Source organism: Mustelus asterias, chromosome 16, assembly GCF_964213995.1.
Source record: "Mustelus asterias chromosome 16, sMusAst1.hap1.1, whole genome shotgun sequence".
Classification (NCBI taxonomy): domain Eukaryota; kingdom Metazoa; phylum Chordata; class Chondrichthyes; order Carcharhiniformes; family Triakidae; genus Mustelus; species Mustelus asterias.
Window position 1 is genome coordinate 25938814 of NC_135816.1, and position 16270 is coordinate 25955083.

Below are 16270 nucleotides of genomic sequence, written 5' to 3' on the forward strand. Positions count from 1 at the left end.
ATGTCAGGCCTACCATTCCTGGGATCATCCGTGTGAATCTCCGCTGGACCCGCTCCAGTGCCAGTATGTCCTTCCTGAGGTGTGGGGCCCAAAATTGCTCACAGTACTCCAAATGGGGCCTAACCAGTGCTTTATAAAGCCTCAGAAGTACATCCCTGCTTTTGTATTCCAAGCCTCTTGAGATAAATGACAAGGACCAAATGTTTTGGCAGAGGCAGCAGTCCCGTATTTACATGACATCCATAGAATTGCGGCTGTCTGCTGGATTTGGGTTGGATATCCAACGTTTGGGTAAACCAACCTGTTGTGCCAAACTATGGACAAGAAGAAATTTGACTAGGGAGTGGCAAGCTGTTGAAGGCTGTTGAAGGCTGTCACCTGTATTAACCTCACCACGTTGTCTGGTGATGACACACCTTCAAATATCCAGAGAGTCTGCTACAAAGCCAAGCTCCCCAATCAGAGATGATCTGCTGAAGAGTCTGAACATGGACAATAAAGTATTACCACTGATGCAGTCTGTGTTTATCCATCTCAGGTGTCTGATGCAGTACAAACATTGCAGAATATAGAGTGAAATATCCCTGTTGCCTCAGTGGCAACTGGTTTTCCTGTTGGGCAGACACGACTGACGATATGTATGTAGGAGATAAAATTGACTCTTGAAGAAGATGCTAGTGAAATTGATACTACAATTAACAGTGCTGAAAGGCCAGTGGGAAGAGCTGTATAAAGAGAATCAACAATGTCAGAATGCCTGTGGAGAAACCCACATAAAGACCATATTAGGAAAAGGATGAGTGGGATCATTGACACACATCGATAAGTCCAAAGATGCGTGGGTTAGGTCGATTGGCAAAACTAAATTGCCCCTTTGTGTCAGGCGGACGAGCTAAGGTAAATGCATGGGGTTATTGGGATAGGGCCTGGATGGGATTGTGGTTGGTGCGGACTCGATGGGCCGAATGGCCTCCTTCTGCACTGTAGGATTCTATGATTTTATGACGGCTAGTCTCGTTGTCACGATGGCATGTTCTGATTCCATTAAAGCCTCTACAGGAAAAGAAAGGGTGAATGCAGTATTTTCTGTTGCCCTAATGATGGCATGGGCCATCAGAGACTATTATTGTAAGATCAGTTACAAGGTTTGAACCAGCAGGTGGTATTCGCATTGTCACTGATCAAAGAAGACTAGGCAACAACTGGCTAAAGCCAGAATTGTTCTAACTGAGTGCTAGCACTTTCATTTCTGACATTGAAAGACATGTCTATCATCATGTGACATAAAGCTATGCGGCAGCTTATGAATTGCCAATGGTTTAAAAGAGCATTAATAAACTATCAACCAAGGAAGTGGTCTCAATTTTCAGTCCCTGCATTATTTCTCCATCGCTGTGTGACTTTTGCCGGAGCTTTGAAAATGGACATGTTTGTTGTACCTTTTCTAATCACACAGAATTGACTTGATAATTTTTTACCTGAACTCTAATAGTTTCCGTATTCTGAATATATCCAGCTGAGTTGTTAAAAATATAAATGTTTGAAACATAATTTGAGTCTGGAGAGCTTCATGATTTCAATTTTTGTTTGTACTAAAAGTATGAAAAGTATGAGTTCCTTTAAGGCTCGTTAAAAAGTCACCAATGGAGAAACCCGGCAACCTCTTTCAGTTTGATAAAAAAAGTCAATGCTCTATAATCATGTTTGACAGAAAGGTAGGAAGTGCTCTTGATGCCAGACCAGAAGAGCTGATCCCCGACTCCAGCGAATCACTCAGGGACAGTGTGATTCCTCTGGCGGGGGGGTGGGGGGCGGGAATAGCTGATCTCAATGAGTTGGGTAGAGTCCATCAAGCGCTGCCAAACTCTTCAACTTTCCCACTGACTGCAGCACTTCAACTTTGAACAGGAGAATCAAGCCCTGCATTGACCTTCGAAGAAGACTTGCGAAGGCCCTTGACATCGAGTCCGGGGATGGCAGGACTGATGTATGAGGAGAGATTGACTAGGTTAGGATTATTTTTGCTGGAGTTCAGGCGAATGAGATGGGGATCTCATAGAGACTTATAAAATTCTAACAGGACTAGACAGGGTAGATGCAGGGAGGGTATTCCCAGTGGTGGAGGAGTCCAGAACCAGGGGTCACAGTCTGAGGTTTCGGGGTCGACCATTTAGGATGGAGGTGAGGAGACATTTCTTCACCCAAAGAGTGGTGAGCCTGTGGACTTCATTACCACATGAAGCCCTTCGCCTGATTCCCTTCTTTGATCCTTTTAGCTTCACTGAGATGTCCTTCATACTTAAGAACAGAAGAACATAAGAAATAGGAGCAGGAGTAGGCCATCTCGCCCCTTGAGCCTGCCCCGCCATTCAACAAGATCATGGCTGATCTGAAGCGAATCAGTTCCACTTACCCGCCTGCTCCCCATATCCCTTAATTCTCTTATCAATCAGAAACCTATCTACCCGTGATTTAAACATATTCAACGAGGTAGCCTCCACCACTTCAATGGGCAGAGAATTCCAGAGATTCACTACCCTCTGAGAGAAGAAGTTCCCCCTCAACTCTGTTCTGAACTGGCCCCCACTTATTTTGAGGCTGTGCCCTCTAGTTCTAGTTTCCCTTCTAAGTGGAAAGAATCTCTCTACTTCTACCCTATCCAGCCCCTTCATTATCTTATATGTCTCTATAAGATCACCCCTCAGCCTTCTAAACTCCAACGAGTACAGACCCTATCTGTTCAATCTCTCCTCATAAGCGACACCCCTCATCTCCGGTATCAACCTGGTGAACCTTCTCTGTACTCCCTCCAAGGCCAATATATCCTTTCGCAAATAAGGGGACAAAAACTGCACATAGTACTCCAGTTGCGGCCTCACCAGTCCCTTGTATAGTTGCAGCAAGACCTCCCTGCTTTTATATTCTATCCCCCTCGCGATAAAGGCCAACATTCCATTCGCCTTCTTGATCACCTGCTGCACCTGCAGACTGAGTTTTTGCGATTCGTGCACAAGGACCCCCAGGTCCCTCTGCACAGTAGCATGATGTAATTTTTCTCCATTTAAATAATATTCCAATTGACTATTATTTCTTCCAAAATGGATAACCTCACATTTGCCAACGTTATATTCCATCTGCCAGATCCTCGCCCACTCGCTCAGCCTATCCAAATCTCTCTGCAGACTTTCCGCGTCCTCCACGCAATTCGCTTTCCCACTCATCTTCGTGTCATCAGCAAACTTTGATACCCTACACTCAGTCCCCTCCTCCAGATCATCTATGTAAATGGTAAATAGTTGAGGCCCCAGCACTGATCCCTGCGGCATGCCACTGGTCACCAACTGCCAACCAGAAAAGCACCCATTTATTCCAACTCTCTGCTTCCTGTTAGATAACCAATCCCCAATCCACGCCAACACCTTACCCCCTACTCCGTGTACCCCAATCTTCTGCAGCAACCTTTTGTGAGGCACCTTATCGAATGCCTTCTGGAAATCTAAAAACACCACATCCACCGGTTTCCCTCTGTCAACCGCACTAGTCACATCTTCATAAAAATCCAGTAAATACGTCAAACACGACTTTCCCTTCATGAATCCATGCTGCGTCTGCTTGATCGAACCATTCTTATCCAGGTGCTCTGCTATTTCCTCTTTAATAATGGACTCCAGCATCTTCCCAACTACGGATGTTAAACTAACTGGCCTGTAGTTACCCGCCTTTTGTCTACTTCCTTTTTTAAACAGCGGCGTAACATTAGCTGTTTTCCAATCAGCCGGCACTACCCCAGAGTCCAGCAAATTTTGATAAATAACTACTAACGCATCTGCTATTACCTCAGCCATTTCTTTCAGTACCCTGGGATGCATTCCATCCGGGCCCGGGGACTTGTCTACCTTCAGTCCCATTAGTCTACCAAGCACTACCTCTTTAGTAACGTAATTGTATTAAGAACCTCACCTCTCACCAACTCTCGATCTCTAATATTCGGTAAACTATTTGTGTCTTCCACCGTGAAGACCGACACAAAGAACTTATTTAAAGTCTCAGCCATTTCCTCGTTTTCCACTATTAAATACCCCCTCTCGTCCTCCAGGGGTCCAACATTCAATCTAGCCACTCTATTCCTTTTTATATATTTGTAAAAACTTTTACTATCATTTTTTATATTTTGAGCTAGTTTAGTTTCATAATCTATCTTTCCTTTCTTAATCGCTTTCTTAGTCGTTCTTTGTTGTTTTTTAAAGCTTTCCCAATCCACTAATTCTCCACTATACTTCTCGGTGTATATACGGTGAACTGTACTTCTCAGTTCGCTGTTGAAAACAACAGCACGTTTCTCAAGGATTTTGGTAAGGCCTGATTCTACATCAGTCATTTGGTTGAATTCAGCCCAATTCAGTCAAATCTCTTCCAACCAAGTTCGAAATATTAATGCTTTGACCATTTATATGGACAAATCTGCTGACTGTTTAATTGTAGTGCTCTATCAATATGGCCCTTGAATTGAAGCATTTTATCAGTGTAAATCTTCAGTACAATTTTCAATGGTCTCAGAGGAAAATGTTGGAGCTGTTCTTTGTAGACAGTGTCTGGCACCAGCAAGGCTGCTGTCCATCTCCATCTTTACCAGCTGCCTATCCAGCAGTGAAATGACTCAGTATCTATTTGCAGCAGGAACAATGTCTCGCACATTCAATGGCAATTTGCCCTCCGACTGTGAACCAAGTCTCTCCTCTCGTTCTTTTGTACTACGTGGAGACTTTTCCTTTGTTCTGTTTGCAAGTCACCTTATTCAGCTCTTGCTTTTTGCTACTTTTGTACGAAGCTTGATTCTTTTTCCAACATGAGTGCTCATGTGGTCCTTTCTTCCACAGTTTCCACACATGGTACTTTTGCACCAACACTCTGCATCTGAATGTCCAGTCTTTACATAGCTATGGCAAGGACAAGTCTGTGTTTCCACCGAAATTTTGTCCATTCTTGTGTTTGTATTGTTTAATACATCCCTGAACTTGCACTGCTCTGCCAGCCTTTTCAGTGTAGCCACAAATTGTGCAATCGATTCCTCCCTTCTTGTTTTCACTTGTGAAATCTCAAGCTTTCTGCAACGACTAGGTTTTGGTGAATCGTGGCCATGCAATATTTCCACTATTTCTTTGTATGTCTTTGTGTCTGGCTTTGCCAGCTGTACCAGAGTCCGGAAGAGGTTAAATTTTTCCACCCTCCCTCCCCAGTCTGCCATCCCATTATGTTCAGGAATGTGGGATCATTTATATAGAACATAGAACAGTACAGCACAGAACAGGCCCTTCGGCCCATGATGTTGTGCCGAGCTTTATCTGAAACCAAGATCAAGCTATCCCACTCCCTATCATCCTTTTGTGCTCCATGTGCCTATCCAATAACCGCTTAAATGTTCCTAAAGTGTCTGACTCCACTATCACTGCAGGCAGTCCATTCCACTCCCCAACCACTCTCTGCGTAAAGAACCTATCTCTGATATCCTTCCTATATAGAATATAAAAGCAGGGATGTCTTGATGCACCTGTACGGGGCATTGGTGAGGCCGCAGCTGGAATACTGTGTGCAGTATTGGTCCCCTTATATGAGGAAGGATATATTGGCATTGGAGGGAGTGCAGAGAAGGTTCACCAGGTTGATACCGGAGATGAGGGGTTTGGATTATGAGGAGAGGCTGAGGAGATTGGGTTTGTACTCGTTGGAGTTTAGAAGGATGAGGGGGGATCTTATGGAGACTTATAAGATAATGCGGGGGCTGGATAGGGTGGAGATGGAGAGATTCTTTCCACTTAGTAAGGAAGTTAAAACTAGAGGACACAGCCTCAAAATAAAGGGGGGTCGGTTTAAGACAGAGTTGAGGAGGAACTTCTTCTCCCAGAGGGTGGTGAATCTCTGGAATTCTCTGCCCACTGAGGTGGTGGAGGCTACCTCGCTGAATATGTTTAAAGCGCGGATGGATGGATTCCTGATCGGTAAGGGAATTAAGGGTTATGGGGATCAGGCGGGTAAGTGGTACTGATCCACGTCAGATCAGCCATGATCTTATTGAATGGCGGGGCAGGCTCGAGGGGCTAGATGGCCTACTCCTGCTCCTATTTCTTATGTTCTTATGTTCTTATATCTTCCACCATGAACCCTATAGTTATGTCCCCTTGTAATAGCTCCATCCACCCGAGGAAATAGTCTTTGAACGTTCACTCTATCTATCCCCTTCATCATCATCCTCTGCTATCTTGTTAGCTGGCACAAAATAGTCAACCATTCCGTATCCGAGCTCCATCACACTGTACTCATGTCAAAGCTTCAAAAACTCCCGTCACTTTCTCTCAATGGAAAAACTTGCGTGTGCACAGTTTGCTGCAAACGTTTAGCTCTGCCCTGTTTTTCCTCTCTTAAAACAAGGCACAGCCCGAGCTTCAGCCTGTTTTTCTTGTTTTAAAACATCCCCAGTCTAGATTTACTGTTGCAGAGTAGCTGTTACTCATGGCTATGGGTGGCATGGTGGCTAAGTGGTTGGCACTATGCCTCACAGCGCCAGGGACCCGGGTTCGATTCCTAGCTTGGGTCACTGTCTGTGCGGCATCTGCACATTCTCCCCGTGTCTGCTTGGGTTTCTTCCAGGTGCTCCAGTTTCCTCCCACAGTCTGATAGACGTGCTGGTTAGGTGCATTGGCTATGCTAAATTCTCCCTCAGTGTACCCAAGCAGGTGCTGGAGTGTGGCGACTAGGGGATTTTCACAGCAATTTAATTGCAGTGTTAATGTAAGTGTAATAAGTTGACTGAGGCAGAAGTCCCTTCACCAAAATCCCTTTATTTGCAACTCTAACAGCAGTCCACAAAGTGCTATCAGTTTGCAGTCCATCTCCGGGGGTGTCAGAGGAACTGACTCCCGATTAAGTACAAGGCAAAGACTCCCTGATTGGCCCATCAATTGAATCCTTAATCAGGAAGTTCATACTCCAATAGGCTAACCCTAATGGCCTGATTGAAGTCATTACAACCAGCCTTCTTGGGGTACTAATAAATAAGCTTAAAAAAACTAAACTACTGAATTTGTTCTGGCTGGAGCACATGGAGAACTTTTCTTCAAAATAGTTTTCTTTGAATTTTTAGGTAATTTTTTTCTCTCCTCAGTGGCCAGCAAGTGCTGTTCTATGTTCTCATTGCCAGTTTTTGTGCATGGTATTTGCAGGATTGATGGTACGGAGCTACAGAAGTTCAATAAGTTAAGGTGCTTTAATAAGGAGATGTGTTCAGTGGAGGCTGAAAACCTACTCTGCACAGTTCCCTGTGCAAACTGGCAATCATGTCACTTCTGGTGATGTCATCACTTCCTGAGACATCATGCATGCATAATCTTAAAGTGTTCTGTTCTGCTTCAGTGCTGGTGCTAAGAAATCACTATAAATATTATAAATACACAACCCAAAAGATAAAAGCTCCTGGAGTAGGGGGTAATATATTATCATAGATAAAAGATTAGCTAGCTAACAAAAGGCAGAGAATAGGGATAAATCAGTTTTATTGGGATGGAAAGCTGGAACTAGTCAAGTGCCACAGGGATCAGTGCGGGGGCCTCAACTGTTTACAATTTAGAATTGACAGTCCCAGCTCTCTATTGTACATCTTCTGGCTGTCTGCAAACATCACCGACTGTAACCTGACAACTGATCCGAATGGTGAAGTCCCAGGTTTCAATCTTTTCCATGGAAAATCTGGACAACCCTTAGTCGCTTGAGAATGGACCAAGGAAGATGGAGCCACTTGCTGCACAAGTGGGATATGAGGAAAGGCACAAGCTGTGACTGTATCCATCCAGGTCAGACCATTACCCGCGTACTGAACTTCTGCCCCTAGTGATCCATTCCAGGTGGTATCAGAGCCATTCACACTCTGTCAGCTGAAGCCATTGAAAGGATTGTTAACCTCAACATTGAACTACTTTCTCAGCTATCCGAATAAAAAAAAACACAAGGGAAGATGCGATCCAAACAATATACAATCAAATTTCTCACCTTTGTTCAAATCCCTTCATAACCTCACACCTCCAGATTTTGTAACCTCCTCCAGTCCCACTATTCTCCAAGATTTTTCCCTTACTCCAATTTTTGGCCTTGTGCACACCCTTGATTTCCTTTGGGCCATCACCTAAGCCTTTCCATCATCTTTCCCCTTTCCTCTTTTAGAACACTCCTTAAGGTCGACCACCCTGCTCCTGTCCTCGTATCTGTTCATGTGGTTCAGCATCAAATTTAGTCTGATAATGCTCCTGTGAAACACCTTTGAGCAGTTTACTACATCAAAGGTGCTGTATAAGGTGCAGAACTTACAGGGAGTAAGCAGGGGCTGCGGCATCCCCATGTGAGAAGGGAAGAAGCTTGAAGGAGAGTGTAACCTGTGAAGAACCATAGCATTCATGTATATTTGAAGGCAAGGTAGAACTTTATAACAAGAAAAATGGGCAATAGACATATTTAATAATCATCACAGGTGCATTTTTATTCAAAATATCAGTATAAATATTCTATAATTTTTATTCTATAAACAGCTCTTTGTGTTTCAAAAGCTGCATCGCAACGATTTTTTGTTGGAGTAAGCTGCGTGTTTAGCATCAATCAACTTATATAGTTAAAGTTTCATGAAAGCTAAGTTAGGCAGAGATATACTTTACTTAGCTAGGATAATAGTGATTAATGGCACAGTGACACAGTGGTTAGCACTGCTGACTCACAGCGTCAGGGTCCTGGGTTCAAATCCCGTCTGTGTAGAGTTTGCACATTCTCCCGTGTTTGAGAACGTTCTCTCATTTCATACCCTCCGGGTGCTCCGGTTTCCTCCCACAGTCCAAAGATATGCAGGTGAGGTGGATTGGCCATGCTAAATTGCCCCTTAGTGTCAGGGAGGCTAGATAGGGTAAATGCATGGGGGTTATAGGGATAGGGCCTGGGTGGGATTGTGGTTGGTGCAGACTTGATGGGCCAAATGGCCTCCTTCTGTTCTGTGTGATTCTATGAATTATATATTGCAACTTTACCTGAACAATTAACTTCTGTAAGAATGTGAGCAAAATCGTATCTCAAATATTTTTACATCCTGTTCTTCTAACATGCTTTATAAAAAACGTCACACATGGAAAATTAGAAAAGGTCAGTTTAAATCATCCCATTTTATGTGATGAGCAAAGTGTTGCTCAATTCACGGCATTGTTTTCTTGCTGATGTACTCCAGCCAATCAGATGTTCATGAAGGTGTTAATCAAAAGTTAGGAAGTGTGGCAATCTGTACGTGTCGCGGTATTTCATTCAAAACCAGAGAACCAGAAATTAAGCTTCTCTGTGATTTTAACCTATTCATTATCAAGAAAAGTTCTGTTCCATTTCTGAAGAAGGAAGAATTATCATTTCTATGGTGAGGTACCTCATCAAGTATTGGTATGTCCTAAAGCAATTTGCAGCCAATAGCAGTCACTTGTCACCATTAGCATTCACACTTCTTTGGTTGTTGAAGAATCGATACCATCATATTAATGTCAGATACTAGTTCACAAGGGAATTATAATTTTGGATGAGTAAAGCGATTTGACCCACTTCAGTTAAACCACCCATATGGAAAGACTCTAACTACCTCATGTTTCACAATTGAATTGTGTCTTAAACGATTTCAGAACATTATTCTCTTCACTATTCTGTCCAGAAGACTGATCTATTGATCATTCTGTGTGAAGAACCTCTGAGTAGAAACATTAGGAGGCCAATCAGCCCCTTGAGTTTGCTTCGCCAATCAAATAGATCGTGGTTGATCTGTTTCTTATCTCCACCTACCCACTTTGATTCTGTGATCTTTAATACCTTGATCTTACAAAAACCTATCACAAAAATCTAATGTTGACATCAATTGTCCCCCAGTCTCAAGGGCTTTTTGATGGAATGTTCCAGATTTCCACTGTCCTTTGTTTAAAGAAGAACTTCCTGATGTCACCCATTAATGGCCTGGTTCTCATTTTAAAGTGAGGTCGCAGTGTCCTGGACTGCCCCATCAGGAAGTAGTTTATGATCTCCCTGATCAACTTCTTCAAGTCATCACAAACACTTTGATTAGATCACACCTTAACCATTTATAGTCGAGAAATATCAAGCCTTGTCCTAAACTTGATATTACTCGTTTGAGCCTGTTTCTTTCTACCTTATGTGCTTCAATATGTTAATCTCTCAGGTGTTTCCTCTCAAAGCTAAAAGAAAATTGTTTTCTGCATATTAAGTACACAGTTAATAGTTCACATCCTGGATATAGAAAAGCTTAAAAGCACAGCCCAACATCCATCTTACTGAAACTCATCTACACTACCGTACTGTACAGGGTATAAAATGAGAGTTCATCACCGGCCTCACACACAAACTGTTGGAAGTAACCATTTGCAACAGTTTTATGACTCAGGTCGCAATAATATTACTGAACTAAATCAAATAGGAATCCCTGACCTCCAACCCATACAGAAAAATAACAAACCAATTGGAACACATGCTGGGAAATGGAAACAAACAAAAACACACACAATGCTAAAAGTATTCAGATATATAAATAGAAAAGGCAGGATTTGGTTGAAGGGTTTTGTAAGTGCAAGTTTACCTCTGCTTGGGCCATCAACTCTCCTGGAGTGTCCAGGGACCTCCTGGATCTCCCAGACACTATTGCAAGCAAAGGCAAAGAGAATAGAGGTTTGCATCCTTCTCCACTGTGCAGGGCATGACCAACCACAAATAGAATTACCCCCCTTCTCAACAAGTTGACCATGTTGTTAAAATCCTACCCCACTGGAAGGAAACATTTGAGGATATAATATGGTAAAGAGGGAAATTATCCACTCTGGTAAGAAGAATGGAAAAAACAGGATATTTTTTTAAAAGGTGAAAGATGAATAAATGTAGGTATGCAGAGGGAATTGAATGTCCTTCCATTGGATCACAGGCAATTAACATTCAACTACAGTAAAAATTAGGAAAGCAAGTGACGTTTTAGCACTTGTTGCAAAAATGTTGACATATAAGATTAAGAAAGTCTTGTTGCAATTGTAAAAGTCTTTGGTGAGACCACGCCTAGGGCACTATGTACAGTTTTGGCCACATTACCCAAGGAGGATATATTTGCCTTGGAGGAGGGGCTCCAAAGAAGGTTCACTGAATTGAGTCTGCGATGCAAGGAGAGATCGAGTAGAGTAGGCCTATATTCGCTGGAGAATGAGAAGTGACACAATTGAAATGTATGACACTCACAGAGGGCTTGACAGAATGGATTTTGAGAGGTTTCTTCTCAGGGTGAAGAGTCTAGAAGTAGCGATCATAGTCTCAGATAAGTGGTCTGCCATTTAGGACTGAACTGAGAGGAAACTTCTTCCCATAGGATTAGGAATCTTTGAAATTCTCTATCTCAGAGGGCCAGGGAAGCTCTGTTGAGGGAGCTTAGGAAATCAAGGGATAAAGAGATGGGCAGGAAGGTGGAATGGAAGAATTCCAACTTAAACCTTATTGAATGTCAGAACAGGATTGAGCGATTGTATGACTTTAAAAAAAACAAAGAACAAAGAAAAGTATAGCACAGGAACAGGCCCTTCGGCCCTCCAAGCCTGTGCGATCATGATGCCCTAACTAAACTGAAAAAAATCTTCTGTCCTTACTCAGAGCATATCCCTCTACTCCCTCCCTATTCATGTACCCATCCAGATGCCTCTTAAATGTTGCTAATGTGCCTGCTTCCACCACCTCCTCTGGCAGCCCACTCTGCGTGAAAAATTTCCCCTGCACATCTCCCTTAAACTTTCCCCCTCACACTTCAACCTGTGCCCCCTTGTAATTGACACTTCCACCCTTGGTAAAAGCCTCTGACTATCTACCCTCTCTATAACTCTCATAATTTTGTAGACCTCTATCAGGTCTCCCTTCAGCCTTCATCTATCCAGTGAAAATAATCCTAGTTTATTCAACCTCTCCTCATGGCCAAGGCCCTCAAGACCACCTTACTCTTGCTCCTATTTCTTATGTTCGAATGAGGTTGTGTGCAGTAAGGGCATACAATCTGAAAAAAGTTAATGAATGTGGAATAAAACTATCAAACAAGCACATAAGAGTTGGATAATGATTGGAAAATTTAATTGTTATAAAGGAGGAACTGAATGTGAATCACGAAAAACTGTACCTCCAGTAAAGAAGAAAAATGTAAGCCAAAAAGATGTGTAGAGTTGTTATGAGAGGCAGGTTAGGCAAAGGACAAGAGAGAATACATGCTGCTATTGTAGACAGACACCAGTTGATATTTAACGTAATGGCACATTTAGCAGCTCCGATAGAGAATTTGAAGAGGTTACAAGCAGAAATAGTTCTGAGTCAAGGCACCTCAAATTGATTGGATATGATCGGCAGAATTGGTACAATAGAAAACAGAATAGCAAGCATGATTGAACCAAGATACAGCACCAGCTCCGATAGGAAGGCACAAGAAAATGACGTGCAAAACCATCCATGCCATCATAACAGCTATATGCAACAGAAAAGGCAGTTATTTCATTGACACAGACAGAAGGACTTGGAGAATAAGAAATAATAGTTCAAAAGCAGCAAAGGTTTCTCACAGACTATCCCAGTTAGTTAACTGAGAATGCCAGAGAAGCTGAGATTGTGAGATGCTGTGTGATTTGTACGGGGAGGGAGTTGCGGAGTCTACATGTTCTCCCTGTGTCTGCCTGGGTTTCCTCCGGGTGCTATGGTTTCCTCTCACAATCCGAAAGACGTGTTGGTTAGGTGCATTGGCCATGCTAAATTCTCCCTCAATGTACCCGAACAGGCGCCGGAGTGTGACGACTGGGGGACTTCAGTAACTTCATTGCAGTGTTAATGTAAGCCTACTTGTGACACTACTAAACTTAAACTTAAACGTTGTCTCAGATACAGCTGTGGTCCAATCTCATAGAGCTCAAAAATTTCTTTATTAATTCCTTCGAATATGTCTTGAGAAAGGGAAAATGACAAATTTTTGCGGTACTCTTCTAGAATTCCTACAGTGCAGAAGGAGGCCATTCGGCCCATCGAGTCTGCATCAACCACAGTCCCACCCAGGCCCTATTCCCGTAACCCCTCATATTTACCCTGCTAATCCCCCTGACACAGGGTTAATTTAGCATAGCCAATTCACCTAACCCGCACATGTATGGACTGTGGGAAGAAACCGGAGCACCCGGAGGAAACCCACGCAGACAAGGGGAGAACGTGCAAACTCCACACAGACAGTGACCCGAGGCTGGAATTGAACCCGGGTCCCTGGCACTTTGAGGCAGCAGTGTTAATCACTGTGCCACCGTGCCATTCCGGTGCCACCCAAAAAGTTAAAGTTATCCATAACTTTACATAGAATCAACTCCGTGCCAATGAACAATCAGTCTGGCTGAAGATAAGTAGTGTGACAAATGATCACTTCAACTCCGCGAGCATGTACTATTATTCAGTGCAGTTTCTCCCCCGCGCATAAGCAGTTCTATCTGTATTGGCTGTTTACTTAAACCCTGCAGATGGTTTTAAAAGCTGGATCTAGTCATGCAAAGCTCCCTTCAGTACAGTCAATACAGATGGACCACTGCAAAGGAAATCAAGCAGTGTTTTCCAAAATGATGAAGTGGAATCAGCCCAACATCTGATTGGAGATTCCCAGCTGTAGCTTGGGCAGCTGGTGATGATCACATGCTGCATCAACATATACTGATATGTGACAGTAATTAAGCTTATTCATATCTCACAGCGGTGATTGAAGTGGGGAACCGTCTGTCATGGTTTCAGACTGGAGATTATGTACCAAGCAGCCCTTCGTCTACCTGTCTGTATGTAAACAAACACACTTCTCCAAATTTCCAAGTCAAGTTTTGATCACCACTTCAATGCTTCGCACAGATTGGATTTACGTTTTTAATCTTACTTATGGATTTGCAACATCTCAAGGTAAATGCAGATTTAGATTACATGGCCGGAATTTTACCGCCCTGCCCGCTACGGGAATCCGAGCAGACGAGGGGTGGACAATGGAAAGGTCTGTTGACCTCGGACAGGATTTTACGCTTTCGGGACGAGCAAGGCCACAAAATCCTGTCCTATGTGTCGTGGAAGAATTACCGCTGAGAATCTTAGTGAATAATGTATCTTCAGTGCACACTGTTCAAGTGTAAGAATTGACTCTGAGGGAGGCATGCAATACTTGCATTAGTAAACTTTTACCTCTCTCTGGTACTTGCCAAGAGTTAATACTAAGATGTACCAGTGGGCAAGTTACTATTCTTCTCTCCAAAATGTAGATTCAAAGAAGTAAAATGCTGCAGGGGTGCTGGAAATGTGAAATAAAAAATGAAATGACTGGCAACTCTTAGCAGGACAGTCCATGTTGAAGCATCCTCTTCCTTACATACCCTCCATTGCAATCTACTGCACCATTCAAACTGAAATTCCTCTGATTGGCTCTCCAGTTTCGAGAGCTCACCCATTGTCCTTAATTGAACATTGGGCCTAGCTCCAGACTAATTAAGGGGGCACTCCCCATGAAAATTACTGTGAGTGCCTGTTACCCTGATGTAGGTTCAAGACGGAGGAACAGTCCTGATCTCTGTTTCCTGTCACTGGGGAGAAAATCTTGCCACTAATTAATCAGTGATGATATTTAGTAGATGGCCTATCGTTATCAACAGGCTAATTAATCATCAGAAATGCATTTCAAGGGCTGAGGTTTTGTGGCACAATGCATAGCCTCACTGCCTGTAAACTGGAAGCTCGAAAGTTTATTCATTAATCACAAGTTAACACTGCAATGAAGTTACTGTGAAAATCCCAGAGTCGCCACATTCCGGCGCCTGTTCAGGTACACTGAGGGAGAATTTAGCATGGCTGATGCACCTAACCAGCACATCTTTTGGACTGTGGGAAGAAACCAGAGCACCTGGAGGAAACCCATGCAAACACGGGTAGAACATGCAGACTCTGCACGATTCCCAAGCTGGGAATTGAACCTGGGTCCCTGGCGCTGTGAGGCAGCAGTGATAAACACTGTGCCACCGTGCTGCTCTTTAGGTTCAAGTCCCACTCCAGATTATCAACCTGCAAATCCTCCCAAGATGCCAGCAGAATAGTGCTAAGAGTGGGAGAGACACCTGGTCAGCCATGCTTGATGCAGAGTGAGGTCCCTCAAGCTATAGCCTCTGGCTTGAATCTAGTGACCTGTTCCAAGAAAAACATGCTATGGAAAACAGATGCAAGTGTGTGCATTGTCTGCCTCAGGGGTTAGTATTAGTTATTCAGGGGGCTGCTGTGAGGGAGCTGGCGGAGTCTCCAATAATGACAATCTGGAGCTCAGACGTTCTGGGCCACTAACAGTATTATTTGATTGCAAGTTGAAACCAAATGTATCAACTTTGTATTTCTCATTAGTACGACCATACTTAGGGATCAATCCTCATGATTTGTCTTGTACATCAATTTACATCGGTCCATATACCAATCTTGACAGAGTTAGTTTAAGCCAACATTTCCTGAGGACTCTATTGGCTTATGCTGGAATGCCAAAACATTGAATGCATTCAAGAGGCAGCTGGATATAGCACTTGGGGCAAATGGGATCAAAGTTATGGGGAGCAAACAGGATTAGTCTATTGAGTTGGATGATCAGGCATGATCGTAATGAATGGCGGAGCAGGCTAATTGGCCTCCTCCTGCTCCTATCTTTCATGTTTCTATGTAAGTGCAAGTGTAAAACAAGCACACAAATGCTTATCTGGAATGGTTTCTCTTTTTAATGTGACTAATTCTGTGCCACAGAAAGTAAAGATTTGGAAAATAGTCAATAAGAAGGACAATTTTTAAAAACTTTTAAAAAATTAATGAAAGCACCAGGAATAGTGACTTCAAGTTCTATTCTACCTAAACATTTGAGACTAAATTCTTGCATATTCAGAACCGCATTCTTTGCTCTTTTGAGTTGAGTTGGAGCTATGTTAATGAGCTGAGTGGGGAACTTCAGTTGAATGTAACTCACCCATGGTGAGGAAATTAGTGTGGATCTGGAGCAAAAAACAGCATGCATGCAAGTTTTCTTGTAGAAATCAACATCTTTGCAGTGTTGACAATTCCAAATAAATTCCAGCGCTTGCGAATTATCGACACTTCAATTTCATACGCCCTCATGTTCATGCCGTACCTGGCAGTTCTCAATCTCATTACCTGG

General features: G+C 43.1%; 1 pseudogene; it reads left to right on the forward strand.

Annotated features, from left to right (window-relative positions):
• Positions 1 to 1323, forward strand: part of LOC144505621 (deoxyribose-phosphate aldolase-like) — a 44347-nt pseudogene extending 43024 nt beyond the window's left edge.
• Positions 1324 to 16270: the final 14947 nt, after the last annotated feature.